The sequence below is a fragment of the Pseudorasbora parva genome, chromosome 9 (genome assembly GCF_024679245.1).
Source record: "Pseudorasbora parva isolate DD20220531a chromosome 9, ASM2467924v1, whole genome shotgun sequence".
NCBI classification, from domain to species: Eukaryota; Metazoa; Chordata; class Actinopteri; order Cypriniformes; family Gobionidae; genus Pseudorasbora; species Pseudorasbora parva.
In genome coordinates, this window is record NC_090180.1 from 41,410,814 (window position 1) to 41,430,781 (window position 19,968).

The 19,968-nt window shown below is 39.1% G+C and overlaps 1 protein-coding gene across 2 annotated transcripts in view; it reads left to right on the top strand.

Moving 5' to 3' along the window:
* LOC137089162 (ephrin type-B receptor 1-B) overlaps positions 1 to 19,968 on the top strand; it is a 319,379-nt gene that overhangs the window by 241,818 nt on the left and 57,593 nt on the right. The window lies entirely within an intron of this gene.

Here is a 19,968-nt window from a genome sequence, read left to right on the forward strand (position 1 = left end):
TTGATTTGATGGTTACAGTCATAATAACACACACACAACACTGATGATCTCTTCATCACAGCACCTGTTAGTGGGTGGGATATATTAGGGAGCAAGTGAAAATTTTGTTCTCAAAGTTGATGTGTTAGCAGGACAAACTGGACAATTCAGAGCATCTCCAAAACTGCAGCTCTTGTGGGCTGTTCCTGGTCAGCAGTGGTCAGTATCTGTCAAAAATGGTCCAAGGAAGGAACAATGGTGAATTGGCGATAGGATCATGGGCGGCCAAGGCTCATTTGATGCACATGGAGAGAGAAGGCTGGCCTGTGTGGTCTGATCAAACAGACAGACAAATAGCTCTATCAGGTGTCAGAACACAAAGTGGATCGCAGTTTGTTTCATGCTGACCCCTGTCTACCACCAAAAGTGTCAACAATGAGCATCAGAACTGGACCATAGAGCAATGAAAGAAGGTGGCCTGGTCTGATGAATCACGTTTTCTTTTACATCATGTGGCTGGCCTGGTGTGTGTGTGGCTTACTTGGAAACACATGTCATCAGGATGCACTGTGGGAAGAAGGCAAGCCGGCAGAGGCAGTGTGATGCTTTGGGCGATGTTCTGCCGGGAAACCTTGGGTCCTGACATCCATGTGGATTTTAATTTGACACATACTACCTACCTAAGCATTGTTGCAGAACATGTACACCCTTTCATGGAAACGGTATTCCCTGGTGGCTGTGGCCTCTTTCAGCAGGATAATTCGCCCTGCCACAGAGCAAAAATGGTTCAGGAATGGTTTGAGGAGCACAACAACGTGTGTGAGGTGTTGACTTGGCCTCCAAATTCCAAATCTCAAATCCAAATCTGTGGGATGTGCTGAACAAAGAAGCATGTTCCATGGAGTCCCCACCTCACAACTTACAGGACTTAAAGGATCTGCTGCTAACATCTTGTTGCCAGATTCCACAGCACACCTTCAGGGGTCTAGTGGAGTCCATGCCTCGATGGGTCAGAGCTGTTTTAGCAGCACTAGCATTTTAGAAAGGTCATAATGTTATGCCTGATCTGTTTAAACAAATATGATGGAGATCAGTTATTATCATCCTTCAATTCATGATGGTCAAACTCCAGCCAAAAAATCCCGGCATTCTTCCCCCCAGCCCCCCCTGTTTGTGATGTCATCATGAGGAAGTGAGGTACGGTGGGTTGCTAGGAGACAGCTTTGGCGTGCAGGCGGATGGTTGGGTTCAGCCGTTTCGCTGGCCGGTCCCTGCAGAGAGAACCTGAAACACAGACCCTCTCACACCAATTACACCTAATGATTCCAGAGCCTCCCCGTACTGACACACACACACACACGCTCTACAGCCTTCACCCCTTTTAGAGACATCGCGGCAGAGCATGAAGGACATACAAAACCGCATACCATATATACGCTCTCGTCAGCAGTTATGCATATGTTTCTCGTCTGATGTTTCTTTGAAATGTTATATATAACATATATATATATATATATATATATATATATATATATATATATATATATATATATATATATATAGGCACACTTTAGGCCCCTTAGTGCCAATTGGGCATTATATATATATATATATATATATATATATACACACACACACACACACACACACACACACACACACACACACACACACACACACACACACACACACACACACACACACACACACACACACACACACACACACACACACACACACACACACACAGTCACCTAAAGAATTATTAGGAACACCTGTTCAATTTCTCATTAATGAAATTATCTTATCAACCAATCACATGGCAGTTGCTTCATTGCATTTAGGGGTGTGGTTCTGGTCAAGACAATCTCCTGAACTCCAAACTGAATGTCAGAATGGGAAAGAAAGGTGATTTAAGCAATTTTGAGTGTGGCATGGCTGTTGGTGCCAGATGGGCCGGTCTGAGTATTTCACAATCTGCTCAGGTACAGGGATTTTCATGCACAATGTTTCTAGGGTTTACAAAGAATGGTGTGAAAAGGGAAAAACATCCAGTATGCGGCAGTCCTGTGGGCGAAAATGACTTGTTGATGCTAGAGGTCAGAGGAGAATGGGCCGACTGATTCAAGCTGATAGAAGAGCAACTTTGACTGAAATAACCACACGTTACAACCGAGGTATGCAGCATAGCATTTGTGAAGCCACAACACACACAACCTTGAGGCGGATGGGCTAATACAGCAGAAAACCCCACCGGGTACCACTCATCTCCACTACAAATAGGAAAAAAAGGCTACAATTTGCACAAGCTCACCAAAATTGGACAGTTGAAGACTGGAAAAATGTTGCCTGGTCTGATGAGTCTCGATTTCTGTTGAGACATTCAGATGGTAGAGTCAGAATTTGGATCCATCATGCCTTTTCTTACCACTGTGCAGGCTGGTGGTGGTGTAATGGTGTGGGGGATGTTATTTTGGCACACTTTAGGCCCCTTAGTGCCAATTGGGCATCTATATGATACACGTATATATCCACCTGGATAGCTGGCATAATGCACTCAGATAAAAACACTTTCACGCACTATATTTTCCAGCTCTCCATACCTTTACAGATAGATTGGCATATTCACGGCTGTCTGTAAATTATGAAGGACTATAGTAATATTCTACACATCACTGTTATACAAAAACATTTTAATGACAGCCTTTCTGCTGTTTTTTTAAATAATTTTTTTGATGAAATACACCAGCTATTCCTATAATTTCAGCTTTTCTGTGGTGCATTAAAGAAGTGTCTGTAAGAAATATGGTTTAAGAGAGAAGTTACTAAATGTTATGCATAGTTTTTCGGAAAAAAAATATTGTAATGGGATAGTTTGACAAATTAATCAAATTGAACAGCCATAACAGTACTCATTACTTATGTTCATAACATAACACATAAGTTACCTTCTGTTGTTGTACATGAATCGCTGGGCATTAGTTTAATCTCGCTGTCAAATGCACAGACAGATTGTTTGATGCAGTGAGCAGTGCAGTGAGTGTGTGATGTTTTTCATGTGGGCTTTTTGACATAAAATCAAATAAATCATGAATGAAATGAACAATACACAATATATTGCTCAGCCTCATCCTGAATAATTTTAACAAACTATTATCTGTTCATTTCTTGTTTAAAAGAGCCAAGTTGTTACACCCAGCACTGATTAGTAGAAAGCACAAAGTCTGAACACATGCACAGAGTTTCATGTAGTGACTGAAGTCTACGAACACTGAACTGCATATTTCTCTGGAGGACAAATCTTTAACTATTGTCATTTCTGCTGTGATGTTTGGCGAGATAAATGAGCTACGTTATGAAAATGGGTTTAATCAAAAGCTTGGGGATAATAATGTCTATATCCGGGATAATTCTTTCCTCTCGACAATAGTTTACTCAAATGCAAATAGCACAAGTGCAGCACTTATTTCCTTATAAATATGCATGTCGTGTAATCATATGCTGATTTATAAAACAGACGAGAAGGAGAAAGGTACTTCAGAATCAGACACCGTACAGAAAATATCATTAATGCGTCTTTCTTTTAGGCATGAAAACATGAGCGATGTGGAAAGCGTGTTTACGATTCTTCAACCTCATCTGCTTTTTGACAGCTTATAATTACAGTCTTGTTCATGTGTTAGAAATATATTGGCAATATTTTTTTTATAACAGGTTTTTAAAAGGCTGTTTACATGGTTCTGATTAGGAGCAGACTGACGGTACAAAAGTTTTCAGACAGCTGTCTGTCACAAGGTTCGCTATGTTTATGAGCTTTGATTGGATTGATGGATAGCAGGCCACACCCAGTCTGAAACTTTTTTATTATTATTAAAAAACGAATAAGCCTAAATGACTGGTTGTTAAAATTAAAAGCTACACACTCCATCAATGATTTTGTTTTTGTTTTTGTTTTTTTGACATTTTAAAATGTAATGTAATTCCTGTGATGACAGCTGAATTTGTATTCATTACTCCAGTCTTCAGTGTCACATGATCCTTCAGAAATCATTCTAATATAAAGAAACATTTATTATTATCTTATTATAATTGTTGTTGAAAACAGTTGTGCAGCTTGACATTTTTAGGAAAACCTTTGATGAATAGAAAGTTCAAAAGAACAGCATTTAAAATAGATTTTTTTTTCTTCAAATAATATTATGAATGTTATTACTGTTACTTTTGAATTAAATGCTTCTTAAAAGAGCTTTTGGTTGAGCTTTCCTGTAGCTCAACCAGTAGAGCGTGGCGCTAGCAACGCCAATATCATGGGTTCGATTCCCAGGGAGAGCAAGAACTGACAATAATGTAAAATGTGTACCTTGAATGCAATGCAAGTCGCTTTGGATAAAAGCGTCTGCCAAATGCATAAATGTAAATGTAAAAGCTTTAATAATAAATAAATAATACATTACGAATAGAAGATGGAGTTTGAAGAATCACTATATTTGCTAAATAAGTTAAGGGTTTAGAAATGACACACTTCAACCGTAAATCTTTAAAGCCAGTTTAAAAACTGAACAATGAATGCGGTCATCTGTCGGATTATAAATAATGAAATAGAGCACCTTGTGATAGAGTCATACGTGTGAATACATTATTCTAGCTCAAGTCGATCTCCTTGCTCTGCATCCGTCAAGATGAGATCAGCGCAATTCCGCTCAGGGGTCTTTTTACGCTCCGGTTGACAGCAGGACTGGCAGATGCTTATTCTCCAAGCCACCGTGACAACCTGAGTCCATTTTCAGGCATGAGATCAAATTCGGTGGCTAAATCAGCATAAATGTAAAAAAAAATGTGACTGCGCACGCTGCAGGAGAGAACTGTGGGTAAGATTTAACGTTTCAGCCCAGACTGAAGCCGTCCTGCCATATATATATATTAGGGCTGTAACGATACACCAAACCCACGATTCGGTTCATATCACGATTTTTGACCCACGGTACGATACAAACCTCGATCTGGGGGGGACAAAACAGTTTTATTCTGTACAGTATTCTGTAGCCTATTTTGCCGTCAATACCATATATCTGTATGGTCAATAGGCTACTGCCGACGTTTTCTTTGCGGTACCAATAGGCAATATATATTTAACATGAAGTATAGGGCCTCCTGTACATCAATACCAACAGAAGCGCCGCGTCAGACACGCTTCTGGTGTGCAAAGAAAGAGAAAACGCCACGCAACCGCCCCGCGGATGACACGCAACAGAAACGCCACGCTCACGCCACGTTGCCAGCCGGTTGGGGAAGCTTCTTGAAACACTTACGGCAAATTGTGTGGGTCTTGTCAACTACACGATTGCCATCCTTGTTCTCCACCGGGTAGCTGAAATGTTGCCATCCTGCTGACTTAAAAGTTGGACCTGGACAGGAAGGATAATTCTGGGAGTTGGAAGGGGTGTGTCGCGATTCTGCCTCCTCACATCGCGATACAGGTTCGTGGACCTGCGTATTGCGATTTCGATTTCATATCGCATATCGTTACAGCCCTATATATATATATATATATATATATATATATATATATATATATATATATATATATATATATATATATATATATATATATATATATATATATATATATTAGAAAAAATTACAACAGAAACCATAATCAAAACGTTGTAGAGTTAAACAAAATAGAATCCAGACTACATTAAAAATGGTATCATGCTTTGTCACACCACTTGATGTCCAAAGTCAAACCTTCTGAGAATAACCAGTTTAAACAAACCTCTCCACTATAACTTCTTCTGGCTGTACTTGCTGACTGATCCCTGGAGGGGCTTCTGTTTCTCACCTTCGCCGAGACTCTCCACAGAGCTTCCTAACTTCTTTCAAAAGAGCTGCAGGCTTCCACAACTTAGCTGTCAATTACCAGCAGAAGCTGTCACTTCCAGTAACGCAGAAGGCTATGCTGCATCTCCCATACTGGGCGAGATAACTACCTCGACCCTTATAGATGTAGTGGTGGTTTTCTGGGACAAGAGTTCATGAGTTTCTAACCTCAATCATCAAGGCTAATGGAGAACTGCTGAAGCTCTGGCCCAGTGTCTCGCCACACTTCCTGTGCTCCCCTAAATGCTGTATATAGTGTGCTCTGGTAATATGAAGTCTCAAAAATCTAAAACCAGCCACACTGAACTCCACGACCCGGCATTTACAAACAGATATGGGATGGTAAGTTGCAAACTCATAAAAATGCCCGGTGCATCCTAGAATTGCCATTAGGCGAATGTGACCAGGCTATTAAAATCATCGCTTGCATAAAACACTCTCTAAAAGCCTCTAGAAAGAGACATTTCCACTAAGGCAATCATATTGTGTGGTTTATATACTGCAGTAAAACTTTGAGATCAGGCACCTACATGCACTTACATCTCACCCGGGTCACCTGTACTGAGAATCTGAAAGCTGTGGGTCATAGCCAACCCCTGTGAAACCATCAGCTTTAGGCCTCACGCAGCGAGCAAAAACTGTTGCTGGACTGTAAATCTGATCCAACCGAGGGTGTCTCAAACTCAAATGACCTGCCGGCCACTAGTTGTCCTTCGGGATCCAGTTAAACAGATGAAGCAGATATTAACATTGGCTGCATTTTTTGTTTTGTTTTTACTCAGTATTTGACTAACAAAAGACACATAAATGCTTAACCCTGCAAAGCCTCAGATATGAAATAATAATGTTTAACAGTCTATTGAACAGTTCGGTTTATTTGGAACAGTTTATTGAACCTTTAGACAAAATATAAAAAGTTTGCATATATTTGTTAAAGGACAACTCCAGTGTGAAATGACCCTAGGGGTAATTAACAGATGGTTACCGAATAGATCGTTCTCTGGGATGCGTTTACATGAAAATCGAATGTAAATAGTATTATCTCTAAAAACAGATTAGCTGATAACGCTAGTCTATGGGGCACGGGGTAGTAAAATTAAATCTCTAGTTAATTCCACTAACAAGGCTCAAAATAGCCTCACACTAATACGGCAGCATAATGAGGGTCCCTACATGCAAACCGAAGCATTGAGAACTTTGTAAGTGTACAAACAGTTTAATAAGAAGATACTTTATAAAGACAGTGCATTACACGTTCACGGACAGCAGCCATCTTGGAAAACAGTCCAAGACATACCAGAATGCTGTGCTAAGTGAGCTGGTCGATAGGAATTAAGTGTGTGAAATCTAATTACAAGGACATTTTTATTTATTTATTTTCTCTGTCACGTTCATTGCTTTCTTCCGGAAACAACAGACCATATCCAGTCACAGTTCATCACTTAACACAGTGTTCGTGGCTCGACTCGTCGAGACTGTTTTCCAAGATGGCGCCTGTCCATGATTGCGTAAGGTCTGTCTAATGCTTCGGTTTACATGTAGAGATCCTCATTATGCTACTGTGTTAGTGTAAGTCTATTTTGAGCCTTGTTAGTGCTAGCGATTTGTTTTTACTACCCTGTGCCCCATAGACAAGCGTTATAAGCTAATCTGCTTTTAGAGATAAAACTCTTTACATCCCAGAGAACGATCTACTCGGTAACCATCTGTTAATTACCCCTAGGGTCATTTCACACCAAAGTTGTCCTTTAAGCATCATATTTGATAGATCAAAACTGTCGTTTTAAAAGTGGGGTATACAGACAATGCAATGCTGATTGAGAGATGTACAAATAAACGTCTTTTAAAAGCCTGTTATATTATATTTGATATCACACTTTTAACATGATTTTAAAAATAAATATGATGGACAATCAAGTAAACATTACTTCAGTTAAAGGGTTGGTAAAACACAATTTCACTTTTCTTCACTTTTTTTTCACATCAGCAGCTCCAATATTTACATAAACCCTTCCTCTGAGAACGAATCAGAACACAGCTGGGCCGGCTAACCAATCTGAGCCCATTGCGTATTTTTGAGGGACCGGGCTTCATAGAACCCCGAAACCATCAGACCGTTTTTGCAAGGAGGGACAGAGCAGTGTAGAATAAGGGTAAAATATATGAAAAAATAATGATTTTTAAAAAAAACAAAGCATGAACACGTTACAGTGCACGCCACAAACACAATTAAGCCTTCGAAAGAATGTGTTTTACCACCCCTTTAATCTTGAAATATGACTAACAATATAAAAGTTAATCTAATGTTTACTAAAAATCATTGAAGATTTCACAGCAAAAAGACATGTCTATCATGACCTGAAGATGAACATTATAGATTTAAACTAAAAGGCTTAAAAAGTATGAACTATCCTCCAGACGGCAGTAATAACATTGGTGTTAATAACATTACTGTTAAATACTTAAAGGGGACCTATTGTGCCCCTTTTTACAAGCTCTCCGGTGTCCCCAGAATGTGTCCGTGGTTTTAGCTCAGAATACCCTTAGAAATCGTTTACTATACCATGTTGTAAATGGCAATTTTTGAGTGGAAGGAAAAACATGTTGTTTTCATGCTTGTATCTTTAAAGGCAAATGAGCTGCTGCTCCCCACCCCCCTTTCCAGAAGAGGGCGGAGCCTGGACAGCCTGTGCCTCGGATACTCTGCCAAAAACGAAAACGTCTGTTTGGTTTGGATTATTATCTCTGTCGTGGTCACGCTCATGTGACATTGCAGTTCTTCATCATCATGAAAGTTTATTATTTGCATCCGTTTAAAGCCATATCAGGTTTGATGACAGTGCGGGAGCATGTTTTCCTCTGTCTGCCCGTCTCCAGTGTGAGCTTTTGTCCACTGAGGTTGTACCAGGTCAAGTTGGCTCTCATTTATTTATTGCCATGGCGTATTCACTCTTTAGGCCCAAATTTGCTTCTTACTTTGTTGTTGTGTTTGAGTTTCCCAATGAGTGATGCAATTGTGTTTAATATGTGCTGTCATTTGGGTGAATTGAATACATTTGGCACAATATTGGTTCAGAGCATCAGTGTGATGAGGGCCAGTAGATGCTGTGGACCAGTTGAGAGAGGAGATTGGGCTTTTACAGGGCTTTATAATGATATGAGTGAGGGTCACTGGATTTGAAATGTTTCCAGAATTTGATTGCCCTTTTATAATTGGTGTATATTTGTCTAATTCTGCCCTGCATGCTAGGGCTGGGTCATACAATGGTATCTGTATTTATCGATTGTTGGTAGTGATATAAAAAATAATGTTAAATATAGCACTCAATAAATCATTAAAATGCGTGTGTGCCGTCTGTAGATCTTAAACAGCCCTATCAGATGTTCTGATGAATCAGCATGCTACCATTAACAAGCAAACAGCCAATAAGATCTGTCGTGTTCGGTTGCGTCATCGCCGTTTGACATCAGAACACATGCAAGATGAGCGCCTCATCTGCCGGCAGTGATTGTCAATAAAAAAAGGACGTCAGCTCGCCAGTTTGGCATTTTTTTGGTTTATTTTCTTCCAACCAGCATCAGAACACCGTTGTGTGTGTAAATCTTGTACAGACATAAATAAATAATAAACAAAAAAACATACAAATGACCAAGCACGGAAAAACAAGCAATTTATTTCATCACCTTAACTGCTTCCACCCTTTGGAATTTGCACCGTCGTCCATCTACCTCACCTCAACAAACAACTCAAGCAGTCCACGATGGAGAGGCAATAAATGTCAATAAATATCGATTCCGAACAATATGAAACATAATTTTTTAGCTATATCGCCCATCCCTAATGCATACGTTATTTGTTGTGTGTCAGTGTACTTATATTATTAGTTCTGAATGCTAGGTCTCAATTGGATGTTTTTCCCCATTTGATGAATTCTTGATTATGATTTGTCAGTGAATCCCACACCTCACTGCCATAGAGGCCCATTCTAATACTCTAATAAGTATTAATAATCATTAATACTCTAATATTCAAATAATCATTCTTATACTTTCAGCCATATTATAATTGGGATCTCTATAGGTCTCTCTCTCTCTCTCTCTCTCTCTCTCTCTCTCTCTCTCTCTCTCTCTCTCTCTCTCTCTCTCTCTCTCTCTCTCTCTCTCTCTCTCTCTCTCTCTCTCTCTCTCTCTCTCTCTCTCTCTCTCTCTTTCTCTCGCTGTTTTCACTGATCTCTGTCTCTCAGAGTTTCATGACACAGAAGATAACTTGCTTTTAAAAGGTCAGGGCCTCCATTAACTGCAATAAAAATGTGTGTGTGTGTGTGTGTGTGTGTGTGTGTGTGTGTGTGTGTGTGTGTGTGTGTGCGTGTGCGTGTGCGTGTGCGTGTGCGTGTGTGTGTGCGGGTGTGGGTGTCTGCGCCCTAGTAAACCCTACATTATTGGGACTAAATGTCCCCTCAAAGATGGCAATATCGAAAATCATTGTCCTTGTGGGGACATTTTTTCGGTCCCCATGGGGAAAACAGCATATAAATAATACTAAAGTGATGTTTTTTGAAAAGTTTTCTGTGATGGGTGGGTTTAGGGGTGGGGCTAGTGTACGGATATGGACTATACGGTTTGTATAGTATAAAATCATTCTTTCTATGAGAAGTCTCCATAAAACACAAAGTAAGTGATTGTGTGCGTGCGTGCGTTCAGGCTTGTGTGTGTGTGTGTGTGTGTGTGTGTGTGTGTGTGTGTGTGTGTGTGTGTGTGTGTGTGTGTGTGTGTGTGTGTGTGTGTGTGTGTGTGTGTGTGTGTGTGTGTGTGTGTGTTGTGTGTGTGTGTGTGTGTGTGTGTGTGTGTGTGTGTGTGTGTGTGTGTGTGTGTGTGTGTGTGTGTGTGTGTGTGTGTGTACGCGTGTAGGTTTTAGCCCAGAGGTAGGGGATTATGAGTAATCTCATATTGGCATCTTTAAAAACACATTATGCTTCATTCAGAATGTCTCTCAGTTAACATGCCAACATTAGTCTTCATAAACAATACTACAATATTACATTTCTCTAATAGAACGCTCCATAATAACAAGCCCACGCATGGCAAAATCATAATCCATAAAAGCCCACGTACGCTGTTTGAGCTCTGCCTACAGCGCTTTGTGATTCTCCTGTGCTTGTTGCCGCTTCTCTCCGTTTTATCTGTAGACACTCCATCTACACTGTACAGCTGCATCCCTCCCAATTCTACGAACACTTTGTAAACAGATTTGTTGATTTATAATGGAAGTGAGCTAGTCCCGACAAAACTTGAACGCTCATGTTATAGTTGATAAATGAATATTGGATGCAAAACTACAGTGCTCAACCAAATTTTTTTTCTTCTTTTTATAATGGGTTTGATCTTGTTTTGTCACATCAGCAAATAAATAATTATATTCTCCACATCATAGAATGTTAATAACTTAAGATAATATTTTGAAATTGAATTTGACTGCAGCTAAATATTTCTTTGAAGCTGTAAGCATTATGCAGCACGCGTAGCAAGAAGTGAAACCCGGCAGTTCAGGAGAAAAGTGATGCTGTTATTAGAAAGATATGAAACCATACACAAGGCCAATACAAGGTTTTGTTTCAGCTGAATGAATTCAATCTCAGCAATATCTCCATGCTGCGCTGAATACAGAGTCGAACCCGTAGCTCAACACATACAGTGCCAGTCTAATCCATCGAAAGAATCTCAAAGTCAGTGATCCAGGTAACCAATGAGGTCTATAATACCTATCTGTAAGCATTTTCATTCATCATAATTGCATTTTCTCGGCTGGCACAGGACTCCCCAGAAGTATGCTTAATAACTGTGTAGTTTGGGCTCTGTTGTAATAAAAGGAACTTATGTGCAAAATATAAATCTTATGTTTTATTTTATAATATATAATGTCATATTGTACCACTTTAGATGCCGGAACTCTCTGCAAAGTTTAAGAGACTGACTTGTGAATGTAGGCATTGAATAGTATGTAATAAAAAGATAACATCATAAAAAACAACTGCACATCTCTCGCAGGCTGCGTGTGAATAGAAGCGGGATCCAGTGGCGGTCCTACACTTCTGGCGGCCCTAAGCAAACTTTGTGAAGGGGCCTCCGTTGAAATGACTCATTTGTTCTTTTAGAGCAGCTTCACCGTCAACCAACGACACACGGTTGAATTTCAGTAAAGCTGAGCTTATTGCTGAGCTTACAGCATGCTTCCTCTTAGGAGAAATAGGTGTGGAAATTGTTGATGCTCCTGTGGTCGTGGCTCGCATTGTATGAGTGAAATTGCGAGGCGAGTGTGTTACAGGGAACTCCCGACCTCCTAATCATTTTTAAACATGTCGGGCAGTTTGCCTGATTTTGACCAGTATAGGCTGTTCTCTTTTGCCAAATCATACAAAAGTCCTGTGGCTTCAACCCTACAGCTCTACATACACTTGTTTTGTTGACAAGAATTGTATTGCTTGGTTGTTGTTGTTTTTTTTATTTTATTTTTTTTATCTAAAGGTATAGCAGAAATGTAGAAATCTCCAGTCTCCGCGTTTAGCATGAAAACTCATGCGATTTTCACCGACTCGCCATGCAGTACAGCCATGACATGTACCAGCTGCTTTGACACAATTATCAGGGTAACTGACTCTTCACCTCCCGAGTGTACAAAATTGCACAGTGTACAGCTGCCTTAAACTAGCTTAACAAGCCAGACCCACATCAAGATGTTTGGTCTGGAAACTCACCATTGACAGGGCTCAATCGGAGGGGCGGGATAAACGGTTGTCTTTCAAACTCCCTCTGCACGCGATAGGATAGCGCTACCACCAACCAGAGTAACGTGAAGCGGAGCTAGTTGACAGAGTAAACTTTCGCCGTATCCGGTTGGCAAAACTCTAAACACATCTTCCCACAAGAGACCCCTTTAAAAATACATTCAACTGCCTGTAAAAACAAGTAAAATGAAATCCACGTTTTTGTTGACAACTAAATGCTTTGTGAAAATATTAGTCTACAGTTGTAGTGATAAATATGGCAGTATGCTGATTAAGTAATCTTTGAGAGCAAAAGTGTTTCAGGGCCCTATTCGCCTTATATAGTTTGAATCCAAGGTGGACATTTGCTTGAGTACTGTACTTAAGTACACTTTTTGAGTATCTGTACTATTCTTGAGTATTATTTTTTCTGGAAACTTATGACTTTAACTTTACTACATTTGAAAGACAACTATCGTACTTTTTACTCCACTACATTTCTATCAAGGTCCTCAAAGTCAAAAGTCGTTTCTGCAGCAGCTCTGAAAGTCAGTGGATGATTTTTTTTCTTCTTTAAAAGGTGTTTGGGTTTTTGCTGGAATCCTTTCAGGAATCACTCTTGTAGGATCACATGAAGTTCAATGAGTTTGCAGCATTTTTTGAACGCTGATTTATAGTTTATAGCAAAATGAAAGAAGACGGATGTCAAAATGCTCATTTTGTCGAGTATTTACATGAACAAAGTTGATTATGTCTTAAGTGAATGTAAACAGTTGTGAGAATATCAGAAGTGTATCAGCGTATAGGGTCTGTGCGTTCTGCCTTAAAGTCACAGAAGGTTTTGTGACTTATATACAAGTATTTTAATTAGTTTGTTAGTCCTATGCTAGTATGTTGGACGGAGCATCACAGACTGGCTTAAACCATGATGGCATAATGTGCATTCATACAATAAAAAAATAATGCGTTTAAAAAAGGAAATTGACCTTTTTTACTTTTGATTTAACTTTTTTTGTTTTGTTTTAGCACAAAGAGCATATATTGAAATACCTATGAATCAAGATTACATTTTTGAATCTGTACACAGCTTTAGCAGTGTATGCAAATATATTATTTTAAAAGTATTGTTACCCAGTATACTGCCTTTGTGTTTCATAGATCTTACCAGGTGGTATTGCCATAATGCAAGCAGAGGTGGCATGTGCCACCCAGTTGGGGGAAGTGGCACTTTGCCACGGCCAGCCATGCCATGTTCACTGAAGGATGTTTGAGATGCCGTGTGTGTATGCGGCCCACGGTCCATTAACAGAAGGAGTGATTTGACACCAGCCCCGTCCCCCTGTTTGTGTGATCGCGTGTTTATGTGTGTGTGTAAGACAGGCGACTCCCTTCAGCAGGACAGATTGCTTTACTGGTCTATGGCGGTGACACCTGCCTCCTGCCAAAACTGTCCCAATGCTCACTGAGGACCTGCTGAGAGCCGTGTCTGTCTGCCTTGGCAGCCTATTGCACCTATTGGCTGCCTGCTCCTATTGGCTGTAAGCCCCTCCTACTTTCCACACCATCTTGAGGTGCTAGAGGTAGGGAGGGACTTCCCTTAATCCCCATTTGACTGACAGCGGGACGGAGGGCCGCCCCCTGAGGGGGTTTCACTGCTGGGGGAAGAGCAGCCAGATCAACATGTAAAGTAAAGCAGCACACTGGCTGTTCAGAATAGCATTACCATAGTATGCTTACTAATTTTGACGTATGTTCAGTACATTTTCTGTATTAATGTGACAACTGTAAGACCTTTTTTTCAGTGGCACGAATTAACTAAAATCAAGTGACCACAATAATCTCTTTCTCATTATTTGATCAGAATGGCAATAGTTAAATTAGATGCAAAATAAAATAGAATATATATATATATATATATATATATATATATATATATATATATATATATATATATATATATATATTTATTAATGAAATCATTAGCTTAATCAAACATGCAATCAACCAATATTACAATTTGATTACGTTATAATCAAAAATATAATCATTTGCATACTGTTTCCAATTCTTTTTATAAACTTCCATGCAGTATGCAATAAGTTTTATGCTAGTATTTGATTCTGAACATATTCACATGGAACATTTTGCAGTTACATTCAGATGAAATTGTTTGGCCACAATCAAAAGCGACCTTGATAAGAAGTGAGAGTATTTTAAAAATCACACACAGAATCTGGGATTGTTTGTTCTGCTCATTATAAAGAGCGGTTGTTTATTTCTTTATTTTTAAATCGTGTTAATTTGTGTCACTCAGACCTGGTTATTAATCTCCAGAACAGCAGTGTTTCTGACAGGTTTTACGGGAGATTGTGATCTGTGTCCTATGCAGGGACTGTCACAAAGATTTTAAATGGTTAATAAACCCCCAGGTGTAATGGGGTATGCAAATGAAGGTGCAAAAACTATTTTGAGTTATGATTTCAGCTATTAAAGTGCCATTATTATGCCATTTTAGGGTGTGTTCACACTTGTAGTTCGGTTAGTTTGGTTTATTTGGACCGGACTAAAAAACTAAAACTATAGTCCTGGTCCCCTTAGTGTTCACACTGGCATTTTTAACAGCGAATCTAAAGTTACCGAACCAAAGGCATAGGGAGACGGTAACAACCTGATTGGTTGGCTTATATGACGTTGGAGCTTACCGAACATTCAAAACAACGCTGTGTGCTGGATTGAACACGATTATTTTATGCGTGTACATATGGCATTATTTTTACCAGCCGAGAACTCATGAAGAGCTCATAAAATGTTCAAAACATTCAAAACAGCAGCAAGATTTCCTCCGTTGTGCAGAAAAGAGACGGCAGTTATGTCGTCTGGTCAACACAGGTCCTTTGATGAGAGGAGCCAGGTATGCTTTTTGTGCGTTTTTTCTAGCATTTTCGAAACATGCTCGTCGGACCAAATATTGATGGGGCACTTCCTCGTTGCTCTACGTTTGCCCTCTAACGTTAACGTTATTCATTTTGGATACACCGATCTTTCCGCGTTGTCAAATCAGCTGACAATGCATCGCATCTTGTGACATTACGTCCGGTTTTTGGCTCGTTGTACCAACACTTTATTTTTCTCATAATATGCATTGCATTATAAAATCTCTTTTCTCACAGTTTTTGAAGCTATTCGATTGAGAATTTGCTCTCTCTGAACCCCTCCTTTCCGAGATTTTACTCTGCTCTGATTGGTCAGATGACCCAGTCTGTTGCGTTACAATAACAATGGTTGAATTTTTTACCATATCAATTTACGCTCAAGTCCTCATCCAGTGCAGAAAAGAGTCTTCTCGTCATGTTGACAACATAAACCAAACCCTTCCAGGCCTAGCCTTCCTGTAGCTACAACTACAGTGTTTGAGGATGGGTTAGTTGTTCGCAGGCAGCCAATTAACAACATAGACATTGAGTATATTTTTTACAAACCTCTTTACGTTAGTGCAGGAATTAAGACTTGAATTACTGATGACTTGTTTCTATCAGTTCTTTCTTTTTGAAGACAATACCAATATTTACATGCAATTTGATCTTTGAAACATTGGGAGCGAAGACTGGCTTGTGTGGTCCGATCAAATGCTGGTTCTGATAATAAGGTGTCAGAATACACAGTGCATAGCAGTTTTTTAGCGTATGGGGCTGCATAACCGCAGACCAGTCAGGGTACCCATGCTGACCCCTGTCAAGAGTGCACATCAGAACTGGACCACAGAGAAATGGAAGAAGGCGGCCTGGTCTGATGAATCACATTTTCTTTTACATCATGTGGATGGCCGGGTGCGTGTACGTGGCTTACCTGGGGAACACATGGCACCAGGATGCACTACACTGTAAAAAATTATTTAGAAAGAAAGTTACCTGGTTGCCTCAAAATTTTGAGTTCATTGAAATAAAATTTTTGAGTTAATACAATTAACTTTTTTGAGATTCGACAACCTTTATTAAAATATTATTAAAAGATTTTGTAAGCATATTGGGTAATAATGTGTGCGTTTTATTTCTGATGAAGCAGTGAAACATGCCAAATAGTGCTATTTTCATGATTTTTCAATTTTTTTAATGTGGTTCAGATACAATAATATTTTGAGTTTCTATTTATTAAACAAATTTCCTTCATCGTATCAACTCAAATTTTTAATTTCAATAAACTAAAAATTTTAAGGCAACCAGGTTACTTACTAGTTTAAGTTAAACTGACAAAAAACAACTTTAAAAAAAAATGTTTACAGTGTATTGGAATAAGGCAAGCAGACGGATGAAGTGTGATGCTTTGGGCAATGTTGTGCTGGGAATCCTTGGGTCCTGCCATCAATTTCGATGTTACTTTGACATGTACCACCTACCTAAGCAGTTACAGATCATGTACACCCATTCCCTAGTGGCTGTGGCCTCTTTCAGCAGGATAATGCGCCCTGCTGAAAACATGGTTCAGGAATGGTTTTTGGTGCCAAATACCACAACACACATTCAGGGGTCTAGCCTCGACAGGTCAGGGCTGTTTTGGCTGCAAACGGGGGACCCAATATTAGTAAAGTGGTCATAATGTTATGCCTAGTCGGTGTATAATATTTATGTAGCACACAAGTGATTCTACTTTTATAGTGATGTTTTATGAATGGTTGATTTAGTCTCTTTTCACTTTCATTGTATGGAAGTTTAGTATGAATAATCCTTCAACAAATAAAAGTGAGTTATACTGGTTTGGGATGACATGAGGGTGTTTGTGAGTGTCCTTCATTGTTTATATGTCATCGACCTTGTGCTCTTCATGTGTGTTTTACGGGTGGAGTGATCTCAGGTGCAGAATCTTTTCATTTCTGCTCATTCACCACAATGAGGATGGCACATATTTAGACATACCGTCTTGTTTTGTAAATTACTGACAACACACCAAAACCTCCTGCCCCTTGACGCGTCACTCATACACAATATGAACCTCAATTATTAATATCCCTGTTATTTTTTCCCCCTGATTATTGTTATTATGTTTCAGTTGTTAAGAAACAGATTTCGCCTTCGGCCATCACAGTGGGGGTTTGCGTGTGTAGCGTGGGCTTTCAGCGTTGTGCTGCTGTGAATTTTGATGAGACCTTGAAAACTAAATTGAATGTTGCAGCAAGTCTCGCTCTTCTGTATCTGAGAGTCTTTACTAAATCGGTCTGCTTTTTCTCACTCCCGAAATACATTTTTGAGTTTCATTTTTGGCACTTTTTGCTTTCGCCCACAGCACACACACACACACAAAACAAAGGAAAAAGAAATGGTGACAAAACAGACACAGACAAAAATTTGACATGCATCATATAGGCTGTAGACCATAACAGGCAGGTGTAATAAATTAGCTCAAAGGGGGGATATTAATAACTGATCATAACTTGTTATAATTAATTATAAACATTTGGATCAGTTAACCAAATTAACTTAATGTAACTGAATTAATATTACAATCAATCTGATGATTCAACAAACACTCTGATTGGTTTAGAAAATATAAGATCGATTCATTAAAGTGGCAATTTATTTTGAAGCAGACCAGAACTAACTCATACGAATGTGCACAAGAGTTTATTTAACTAAAACACAAATACATAAGTAATCTAACATAAACACACACACACACAAGCACACATACATGGGTAGAATGGAAAGTGAAAGACTGAAAAACCAGATCAGAACAGGGGAATGAAGCTATGGGAGTCTTAACACCTATGAGAACCATCAGTTCTGATTATAAGCTCCTTTGTTTGAACAAAGGTTTTACAGCTACACAGCGATCTTGTATGCTGTACGTTACATGCATTTGCCTGAGCTGTTGAAGAACGCCCACATATACAATCGCACGAGAAAGTCTTAGTTCGGTCCGATGGTGTTGCAGTTGCAATCGATTCCTTCCATGTTGAGAGAAGAAGCAACGGTGAACTTGCAGAGACTCTGTTATGATCAAAGAAGGTCCACACGACGATGTGTGCACTGTCAGAAAAAAAGGTACATTGCTGTCACTGGGGTGGTACCCTAAGGTACAAAACCAAAAAGGTACTAATATGTACCTTTAAGGTACTACTATGTTCCTTTAAGGTACTAATAGACACTCTTAAAGTACTGATTTGTACCTTTTAAGGTATTAAAATGTACCATTTAGGGTTAGTAAGGTACAAAGATGTACCTTTTCACTTTTGTACCTTAGGGTACCTCCCCAGTGACAGAACTGTACCTTTTTTCTGAGAGTGTGTGGGGCTGGCTGATGGCAGTACTAATGCCAATAGAGGGAACTTTGTGTTGGCAGGGTTCCACAGAGGTCAAGCCTTTAAGGGGTTGACCAATGACAAAGGTGCGTTCTCAGATTAAACAAATAAACACACTGCATTCTATGAGAATGTGATGTCCACAACGTGTGAGTCATCAAATGAGGAATATTGTGACTAGAGACATCAGCTAGATTAACTAGTAATTCTATCATCAAGCACGCATAATTCTATATAAAAGGACAATATACAAACAGTAATGATACGCAAACATGTACTGGGGAAATGCATGTTAGTTCGTTAAACAGATTGTCAATGTATTCCATTTCTATAGGGGGATGCATGTCTGTTGGTTGTGCTATTCTCTCATTTGAGAACAATCAGCACAAGTGTCTTTGAAATGTGTGAGTGGGCACCAGGGTGCTAATTCACAGTGGGGAAACTAGACATCACAGAGACTGTCTGGGTCCTTGAGGAGATTCAATTGTAAAAATCATGCGTTTGATCAGTTCAGTCGCTACACAAGTAATGTAGGGACACATTATAAATATGTACCCAACTGTTCAAACAAAAAAAATAAAGAAAGAAATGAACACTTTTATACAGTAAGAATGCATTAAATTTATCAAAAGCAACAATTTATAATAATATTGTATACATCGGTAAAAGGATGCTGAGGTTAGAGCTGCCAGACAGGAGGTCAAGAGGAAGACCAAAGAGGAGGTTTATGGATGTAGTGAAGGAGGACATGAAGGTAGTGGGACTGAGAGAAGAGGATACAGAGGATAGGACTAGATAGAGGCAGATGATTCGATGTGGCGACCCCTGAAGGGAACAGCCGAAAGAAGAAGATTGTGTATGTATATATATATATATATATATATATATATATATATATATATATATATATATATATATATATATATATATATATATATATATATATATATGACCACAGAGAAATGTATATATATATATATATATATATATATATATATATATATATATATATATATATATATATATATATATATATATATGACCACAGAGAAATGT